Source organism: Sminthopsis crassicaudata, chromosome 3, assembly GCF_048593235.1.
Source record: "Sminthopsis crassicaudata isolate SCR6 chromosome 3, ASM4859323v1, whole genome shotgun sequence".
NCBI lineage: Eukaryota > Metazoa > Chordata > Mammalia > Dasyuromorphia > Dasyuridae > Sminthopsis > Sminthopsis crassicaudata.
The window spans coordinates 328,683,624-328,694,370 of NC_133619.1; the positions used below are offsets into that span (position 1 = coordinate 328,683,624).

The 10,747-nt window shown below is 35.4% G+C and overlaps 1 long non-coding RNA gene across 1 annotated transcript in view; it reads right to left on the bottom strand.

Annotated features, from left to right (window-relative positions):
* The window catches only part of LOC141559533 (uncharacterized), a 58,331-nt gene extending 56,649 nt beyond the window's left edge, over positions 1-1,682 (bottom strand). Inside the window, exon 1 of the long non-coding RNA XR_012487467.1 lies at positions 1,548-1,682. This is a non-coding gene — a long non-coding RNA (uncharacterized LOC141559533). The remainder of the gene's footprint in view (positions 1-1,547) is intronic.
* Between the last annotated feature and the right edge of the window lie 9,065 nt (positions 1,683-10,747).

Below are 10,747 nucleotides of genomic sequence, written 5' to 3' on the forward strand. Positions count from 1 at the left end.
TAAGAAGACAATATGGACTGGTTATGTGACAAGAAGGAGGCAAGACAGTAGGGCAGTGAAAACATTCAACTAGTGTCGACCTAAAATCAGGAGAAAGCAAAGAAGGCTTTTATACCTTGGGTAGAGTGACTGTAGTGAATCCTTGGGAAGACATGAATAAAAACCATGGAACATGGACAGACATGGATGTATTACAGTCTTCATCATTAGGGGAAATTCATGAATCTGTGAGATAACAGATGATTCATTTGTCATTTTGTATTTGAATTTTTAGACAGTCTGACATACCTAGAAAGGTAATTTGCAAGTTGAAGTCAGAAGAATGGGGTCCAAACTCATGCATGACACTGCCAAGCTATGTGACATAATATGAGTCATTCTCTAAGCTCATTTTACTCATTGGTAAAATAGGTGGGTTGATAGATATCCTACTATTAAGCATAGATCCCAAAAGAGGTCAAAGTCAGAAAAATCCCATAAACAACAAAGTATTCAGAGCAGCACTTTTTGTAATAGCAAAGAAATAAAAATGAAGAAGGTGCCCAGGGATTGGGATATTGCTAAATAAATTGTGAATGTAATAGAAAATTCTTATTCCATAAAATATTATGAATATGAAAAATTCAGAGAAGCATGAGAAAACTTACAGAAACTGATGCAAAGTGAAGTATGCAGAACTAGAATAACAATATATAAATGACTACAAGTGTAAATGAAAAAACCCACAAACTTTGATACTGAATGACAGTTCAGCTAGGTGATGAAGTGGACAGCACAGCAACTCTGAAGTCAGAAAGGGCTGAGTTCAAATCTGTTTTCAGACACTTAACATTTCCTAGCTGTGTGATCCTGGGCACTAACCCCAACTGCCTCAGTAAAAAAATAATTAATTAATTTAAAAATTATAATGAACAGAAACTTTACCTTTCTCTATTCTTTGATGATGTGAAGCATTCTGGGTCTAGGACATTACATGGACAACTAGGTAGCTTAATAGATAGAGTGGGGACTCAAAAATTAAAAAGAGCTAAGTTCAAATCCTGTTTCAGTTAATTACTAGTTATTCTAACTCTAGGCAAAGTAATTTAACCTCTTTCAGCCTCAGGTTCTTCATCTATGAAATGGAGATAATAATAGCATCTAGGTCCCAGAGTAGTTGTAAGGCTCAAATGAAATTTGCAAACATAAAAGTGTCATATAAACACTAGCTTTTATTTTATACTTCATTTTAGAGTACAAGAATATGCTGGGTTGGTTTTTCTGAGTTGCCCTTTTCTTCTCGTGTTAAATTTTTTCTTACAAGATATGACTTGCTGGGTAGAAGAGCATGGAGAAATATAAAAATGATTTTAAAAGATATTATAAAAATGTAAGAAAATTTTAAAATACTCATAACAAATAGATGACCTCTATGATCCTGTCCAGCCCTAAAACTCACTGTTTCTAAATAGGTCACCCAACTGAATGTTTCCCAACTGAATTCCATCCTACTCTTATATTTTCTGAATTTTCGTGGTCACTGTGAATTTCCCCCCTGCCAATCTTACCTTACCAAATAGATGGGTTCCTAAACCAGCAGTGCCAGAACGTCAGGAAGTACAGCACTATGGAAAACTTGTTGCTATTAGGTGAAGTTGAAGAATTACTGTTCCGTTGAAGAATGCTGGGGAGTAGACAATGACTTCACAGGAATTGTGAACCAATCAGTCCTTGATAACCAAATGGGAGGGATTCAGATTTGAATGGTAGGATAAAGAAAGGGCAAGAGAATGATTCATTTTGGATAATCAGCTTGGAATGAGCTACTTGGATCATTTCACTGGCTAATTCTAGAAATTTACTCTTATTTAAATTTCCAATCTTTTCAATTCAATCGAACCTTTACTAAGCATCACTATGTGCAAGGTACAGTGCTAGGCTATGGGAATATAATAACCAAAATAAAATAGTCCACTGCCCTTAAGGAATCCACATTCATAGGAAAGACATAATTTGTAAACAATCAAGATTTTTAATCACCTACTGTGTGTCATAATCTATGCCAGGGATAAAACTTATTTTAGTAAAACATAATTTAAGGAAAATTTAGGAAGGAAAGAATACTAATAAATTGAAGGATACAGTGGTGAGGTGTCAAGGAAGACTTCATAAAGCAGTTGGCATCAGAGCTGAGCCTTGAAAAAAGGCAAAGTATTCTGAGAGACAGAGATGAGGAGGCAGAATATTACAGGCATGTGTGAATTTGTGAATTTATGGAGGTGGGACATGGAGTATCAAGCTCTGAGAAGGATGAATAGTTCAGTTGGCTAGAATGTAGAATCTGTGAAGGGGAGTAGTATAAACTCGAGCCAGAATGTGGAGGGCCTTAAATGCCAGGCTAAGTATTTTTATATTTTTATCTTTTAGATGACAGGGAGTTACAGAAGGGTTTTTTGAATAAGGGAGTGATACGGTCACAAATGTGACCTATGAAGATTACTTTAGCTAGTGTGTGGAGAATGGATTAAAGCCGGGAAAGATTGACAGCAGGAACATGATTGTACTAAGTTGTTGCCAGTTTGATCTTGTGATGCACCTATTGCCTCCAAAAGTATTGTATTGCACATATATATTTTTTAACATGAAAGTGATTAAAAAAATACTTGTAGGGTTGATTTTTTTAAAATTTTTACCTTTAGAGAAATTTAAGACACTCCTTGAAATCACTAGTGTTGCCCTAAGCAATGCAAAACCACAGTTGGGAATTATTGCTTTAAGGAGTTGTTTCATTTTGTTCATTTTTATTGATGGCACAGAATGTAAAAAATGACCTTCAGAAATGGATAAAAATATTCTCTGGCCCAGAGGCACTTATGATAAGTAAGGCTATATGACAAATTTTTATTTTGCTCTATTTGATAGAATATGTTTTTCTTTCTTTTTTATGGGAAGGCAGGAAAAAGCTGAGAATTGGGGGTCAGTGGTCATTCATTCCAGACAAGCTTTCTGGAGGATGTAAATTCTACAGTGTTTTGAATGACAGGAGGGAGTTGGTTTGGCAGATGGGAACTGGGAGTCTGTTCCCGACATCAAGGCTGGCGTAGGAGAAGGCATGGGTGGGAGCAGGGAACAAATGAGTCCAAGAGAAGATTTACTTGGCTATAACAAAGGGGATGGGGAGGAGACCTGGAGAGGGAGGAGAGAAATAATACTGAACAGGGATGATAGTGTGTTGGCAGGACTTTGGGTACATAGCTAAAGAATTTAATAAGCAATTTTTCTGGGCTATTTCTAACTAGTTCCACAGACATGTACCAAAAGTTGTATAGCTCACTCTCAGTTATCCACACCACTGGAGGGAAGCAGTGCCTTGTGAAATTCCAAAGGCAGCTAATCCTCCAGTAATTTACTGATCTTATTATGGATGTCCCTAATGTCCTTGGAGCCCAGAGTACCTCCAAAAAGTTATCAGAATCACAGAATCAGATGAAGCCCCAGAGCCCCTCAAGTGCATTCTGTACCTGCCTAGCTTTATAATTTTTTACTCTTCTATAGAAGATCAAATTTTATAAAGTGCTTTGTGAATATTAATTCTTTTGAGTATATAAAAAAAACATGATGTAGATGCTATTGTCATCACTTCTATTTTAAAGGTAAAGAAACCAAAGATCAGAGAGATCTTATCTATCTAGGATCTAGCTATTAAGTGTGAGGCATGGAATTCAAACACAGGTCTTTTTTTAATTCTATGTCCAGCACTCACATTTCTATTTACTCATTAATCTATAACAATCACACAGACATTTCTTCCTTCCATGATATTGCTGATCTGCCCTTATGTGACAGAATAGGTATAGAGAAAGAGCATATAATAAAATCTTATAGTTAGAAATTACCTTTACCCAACCTTAAATCTTATGCAGAAATTTCAGACCTTGCTTAAATACTTTCAGGGACATGAAACTCACTAATATACAAGGTACCCCATTCTATTTTGGAATAATTCTGATTAAAATCAATCATTTAGTTTATAAGAATTTATTAAGCACCATAGCATGTGCCAGGCATTATGCTGTAGAAGGAAAGAATCAGGAAAGGCCTTTTGTAACATACAAAAAACCACAAACAAATGGAAGGTCAAAAAGAAGCACAAATAAGGAGGAGAGCATTGAAACTACAGGCTGAATTTCTACTTTTTTTCCCCCAAACTGAGGCAGTTGGGGTTAAGTGACTTGCCCAGGGTCACACAGCTAGGAAGTGTTAAGTGTCTGAGATTACATTTGAACTCAGGTCCTCCTGAATTCAGGGTTGGTGCTCTATCCACCGTACTGTACCACATTTTTTTTTTAGGTCAAAGAAATTCCTAGTTTGACATAGATTCCTTTTTCTATTCTATTCTGCATATGCATATTTGTATGGGAAAAGTTTTGTAATTCTAAAATTTTTTTAAGGCTGTCCTGCAGAAGTTGCCATTTAAGTTGAGTTCTGAAGAAATACAGGGATTCTAAGAGGTAGAGTTGAGGAGGAAAAGGATTTCAGATGTGGGGAAAGTTACAGAGACAGGAGATTTGTTCACGAGAAACAGTGACTGGGCAAGTATCAGGTATATCTGTGTCTATCTATCTGTATGTGTCTATTAATTTATCTATTTAGCTATCTGTACTTCTATTTATGTGTGTATATATACCTTCTATATGTAACTACATACATACATACATATATATGTAAATACAAACACACACACACACACACACACACACACACACACACACACATATATATATATATATATATATATATATATACATATATATATATATATATATATATATATATATATATATAATTCCTTTTACATCTTGGGGATTAGGAGTGCAGTTTCCTTTTGCATTTTTTCATTAATCCCCTTGACATTCCTGACCTTCTAGTCTTCCAGATGAATTTTGTTATTATTTTTCTAGTTTCATAAAACAAAGTTTTGACAGTTTTATTGGTGTGGCACTAAACAAGTAGATCAATTTAGGCAGAATTGTCATTTTCATTATATTAGTTCAGTCTAGCCATGAAAAACTGATATTTTTCCATTGTTCAGATCTTATTTTATTTGTATGGGAAAAGTTTTGTAATTGCATTCATATAATTCTTGTGTTGTCTTGGCAGATAGACCCCCAAGTATTTTATTTTGTCTACAGTAATTTTAAATGGGACTTCTATTTTGTACTGATGGGCTTTGTCAGTAACATATAGAAATGCTGATGATTTATATCCTGTAACTTTGATAAAGTTGTGGATTATTTCCATTAGGTTTTGGGATGATTTTTTAGGATTCTCTAAATGTATCATCATATCATCAGCAAAGAGTGATAGTTTTATTTCCTCATTGCCTATTCAAATTCTTTTAATTTCTTTTTTTATTTCTTATTGCCAAAGCAATTTCTGATACAATATTGAATAATTGTGATAGTGGACATTCTTGTTTCACCCTTGATCTTAGTGGAAGTGCATCTCGCTTTTCTCTATTACAAATAATGCTTGCTTAGGTTTTAGATAGATACTGTTATTTTAAGGAAAGCTCCTTCTATCCCTATGCTCTCTAGTGTTTTTAAAAAGAATGGATGCTGTATTTTGTCAAAAGCTTTTTCTGCAGCTATTGAGATTATCATATAATTTCTGCTGGTTTTATTATTGATATTTTTGATTAGTTTTCCTGATATTGAATCAGCCTTGCATTCCTGGTATAAATTCCACTTGGGGATACAAATACAAAAAAAAAAAACACAAAGTATGGAGGCTTAGAAGTACCAAATCTAAAACTATATTATAAAGCAGCAGTAATCAAAAACGTTTGAGACTGGCTAAGAAATAGAGTGGTGGTACACACCTCTCATATTGGCTAAGATGACAGGAACAAATAATGATGAATGTTGGAGGGGATGTGGGAAAACTGGGACACTGATGCATTGTTGGTGGAGTTGTGAAAGAATCCGGCCATTCTGGAGAGCAATTTGGAACTTGCCCAAAAAGTTACCAAACTGTGCATACCCTTTAATCCAGCAGTGCTACTACTGGGCTTATATCCCAAAGAAATACTAAAGAGGGAAAAGGGACCTGTATGTGCCAAAATGTTTGTGGCAACTCTTTTCATAGTGGCTAGAAACTGGAAAATGAATGGATGTCCATCAATTGGAGAATGGTTGGGTAAATTATGGTATATGAATGTTATGGAATATTATTGTTCTGTAAGAAATGACCAGCAGGATGAATTCAGAAAGGTTTGGAGAGACTTACATGAACTGATGCTGAGTGAAATGAGCAGAACCAGAAGATCACTATACACTTCAACAACAATACTGTATGAAGATATATTCTGATGGAAGTGGATATCTTCACATAAGATCTAACTCATTTCCAGTTGATCAATGATGGACAGAAACAGCTACACCCAGAGAAGGAACACTAGGAATTAAATGTAAACTGTCAGCACTACTGTCTTTCTACCCAGGTTACTTAGTATCTTCGGAATCTAATTCTTAACGTGCAACAAGAAAATTGGATTTACACACATATATTGTATCTGGGTTATACTGTAACACATGTAAAATGTATGGGATTGCCTGTCATCTAGGGGAGGGAATAGCAGGAAGGAGGGGAAAATCTGGAAAAATGAATACAAGGAATAATGTTACTTAAAAAATTACTCATGCATATGAACTGTCAAAAATTTTTATAATTATAAAATTAATTTAAAAATGTAATTTTAACATTCACCTTTGCAAAATCTTGTGTTCTAAATTTTTTTTTCTTCTCTTCTCCCCATCTCCTCCCCTAGAGGGCAAGTAATCCAATATAGATTAAACATGTGCAATTATTCCATACATTTATCATGTTGTACAAGAAAAATCAGATCAAAAAGGAAAAAAAAAACAAGAAAGAAAACAAAATACAAACAAACAAAAAATAAAAAGATGAAAATACTAAAAAAAAAAAAAAAAGAAAGAAATAGAGTGCTGGATCAGTGGAATAGATGAGATACACAAGACACAATAATCAAGTATTATAGCAATCTTGTAGTTGATAAACTCCCAAACTCCAGCTTTTTGAATAAGAACTTGAATGAGAACTATTTGACAAAAATTGCTGGGAAAACTGAAAAATAATTTTTCAGAAATTCAGCATATCCCTACATCTCATACGCCATACCAAAATAGAGTCAAAATGATTTGGGCATAAAGGATGATACCATAAACAAATCAAGAGAACAAGAGATAATTTACCTATAATCTCTTCATAGATGGGAGGAATTTATGACCAAAGAAGAACTAGAAAACATTATGAAATGCAAAACGGATGACTAATTACATTAAATTTAAAAAGTTTTGCACAAACAAAACCAACAGAAACAAAATTTAAAGGGAAGTATAAAGCGGGAAAAAAATCTTTATAGCCAGTCTTTTTGATAAAAGTCTCATTACTAAAATATATAAAGAACTGTCAAATTTATAAGAATACAGGGACAGCTAGATGGCACAGTATATAGAGCACTAGCCCTGAAGTCAAGAAGACCTGAGTTCAAATCTGACCTCAGATACTTATCACTGCCTACCTGTGTGACCCTGGGCAAGTCACTTAACCCCAATTTCTTCAGCAAGAAAAATATAAGAATACAAGTCATTTCCAATTGAGAAATGGTCAAAAGATATGAACAGACAATTTTCAAATGATGAAATTAAAGCAATTTATAGTTATATGAGAATGCTCTAAGTCACTATTGATTAGAGAAATGCAAATTAAAACAACTCTGGGGTACCACCTCACACCTCTCAGAATGACTAAGATGACAGAGAAAGATAATGTTAAATGTTGGAGGGTATGTGGGAAAACTGGGACACTAATGCATTGTTGGTGGAGTTGATGGAGAACTGATCCAACCATTCTGGGGAGCAATCTGGAACTATGCCCAAAGGGCTATAAAGCTGCACATATCCTTTGTCCCAGCAGTGCCATTATTGGATCTGTATCCCAAGGAAATCATAAAGGAGGGAAAAGAAGACATATATACAAAATGTTTTGTAGAAGCTCTTTTTGTGGTAAGCAAAGAATTGGAAAAGGAGTGGATGCCCATCAGTTGGAGAATGGCTAAACAAGATGTGGTACACGAAGGTAATGGAATATTATTGTTCCATAAAAAATGATGAACAAAGTGATTATAGAAAGACCTGTAAAGATTTGCATGAACTGACACTAAGTGAAACAAATAGAACCAGGAACACATTGTACACAATAACAGCAAGAATGCGCAATGATCAACTATGGAAGGCCTGGTTCTTTTCAGTGGTTCAGTGATCCAAAGCAATCCCAATAGACTTTAGACAGGAAATACTATCTGCATCAAGAAAAAGAACTAAGGAGACTGAATATAAATTAACACATGGTATGTTCATTTTTTTTTGGTCTTTTTTTTTTTTTTTAATCTCCCCCATGGTTTTTCCCTTTTGCTCTGATTTTTTCTCTTCCAACATGATTCATAAAGCCATGTGGATTAAAATTAAATAAACTATAATAAAAAAAGGAATACAGCATTTCAGTGATCTGGGAAATCTGTGTAAAAATGTTTGTTCCTCCCTTCATAAGAGAGATATCTGCATTTTTCTTTTTCTTTTATAGAGTGTTTATAACATTTTTATAAAATATGGGATAAGTATTTTGTCATAGACTGTGTCATCTGTTGTCCTTCACATACTATTTAAAGTTTCCATAGAAGCCCCCCCCAAATTTCTATTTAATTTTTTATGCCAACTCATGATGTCTTGAAACCGTGATGGGGGAACTCATAATGAGGAAGAGATAACTGTATGTAAAACCACTTAAAAGCATTTTTGCTTCTTTTGAACTTGAAGTATTCTTCTGCTCCCTCTAAAGAGTCCCCTAGCTCTCCCTTGGACCCATGCACTTGGACCAAGTTCTTTCTTGGGAGGTAGCCTGGTATCTTAAAAAGGAAGGCAATTAAAAAGAGAAGGCTCTTTTTCTTGAACTCTAACTTTTGCCCACCCCGAAAGCTATTCCCTTAAAACTTAGTTTTGACTCACATCTAGGATTTCCCTAGAAATTTCATAGCTGTTTATTTCTTTCATTCAAAATAAGCAATTGATACAGAATAGACTCATAAGATTACATAAAGTAGTAACATTTAACTTATTACATTCTTCAGAGAAATTGAGACATCATTCATCAAAACAACACATATTTTGTAAAATCATTGAATGTTTCACCTTCACCTTGGCTCTGCATTGGCCAGTTCCCTCTACATTCTTGTTTTCTGGCAAGTGAGACTAGAGGTTGGATTTATTCTCTTGCCAATGGACGGACACCTTTCCCCAAAAGCTCTATATTAAGTACACAGAGGGGGAGTTGTTGAACTATTCCTGACATTAAATGAAGGTCCTGAGAATTTCTGAAATAGTCACTCACTTCTTAAAAGTCCATTTCTCAGGATAATATTATTCTTTATACTGAGTCAAAATGTACTTCCCCATAATACCCATTTTTGGTGTAAAGGCGGCATCCATGAAGAATCTAGAGTCAGACGAAAAAAGACCCAACAGAGCAACTCACATTCATTATCTGTACTGAACTTCGGGGTGACAAAGGTAAGAGCCTGCAGTTCTAAGGACTTTGAAGTTGTGAGGTCAGTGCTTGCTCCACGCTTTGGGTATATTTGGGGCATACTTAATTGCACAGTTTATTAGAATGAGGATAAGGTGCTGGGCCAAGTGAACAGTTCAGTCCTCATGAGGTCAGATGAGGTTTCAATCATTAGAGTCCTGATCAACCCTATCACCAGAGCCCAGAAACTGTCCTAGCTTCTCAGTCTTAGGGAATCCATAGTAATAAAAGATGCACCTCAGTGGGGATTCATCCATCACAAATCTTGAGCTTCAGGGCACCAGATGTTGGAAACAAATTACACTTCCAGGAATCCAGAGATAAGAGGAGCCCAGTGATTACAGGGCATGGAAGGCATTTTCTACATGTGCTTCATTCTCTGTCATCTTGGCATGAGTTTCTGATCTGGTTCCAAGTTCAGTTCAATCCAGTCCAGGGGACGTAAACGATAAGTTTTTACTGAAATCATTTGCAAAGGACAATGATCTTGTGATCATTTAATTCAGGAACGGGGCCAGATGCTATCTGTTGCCTAAACTCCCAGCTACCCCATATTTAGAGTGACATGATGTGGAAATGAATGTTACTGCCATCATGTTGTTACCATGCATGCTAATAATCATAGCATCATGGAGGATCGAGCCTGATCATTTAATTCTTCCTCCATTATAGAGTCCCCACTTCCTGTTTCCATAATTCTCATCTGCTGAGGCAAAAAATTCCTTTACCTTGCTATCTCTCCCCTTTTCTCATACTTTTCCATTCCCAGATCTATCCCTTCAAACTCCTTTTCCACCTCTCTTTATCCCTCCTAAATTGTCCTCTGCTCCATTAAAAAAATTACTCTTTATTTTAGATCTCTTCATCTTCTCTCACACATAGAAATTTAGTTTTCTGTGGAAAACAATGCATTTTAAGCCACTCTTTCCATGAATGGCTACCCTTTCTCTCATGCCCCATGACATGAGGCAACAATAGATGTAGACATCTCCTTGCTCCTAACTGCCACACCTTTTGCCATCATCCCCCAACCATTGGTCCTCCTTTGAAGGTTCTGTCCATCTTTCTATATTAGCTCATTTCCTGATTCTTATTACTACAATTT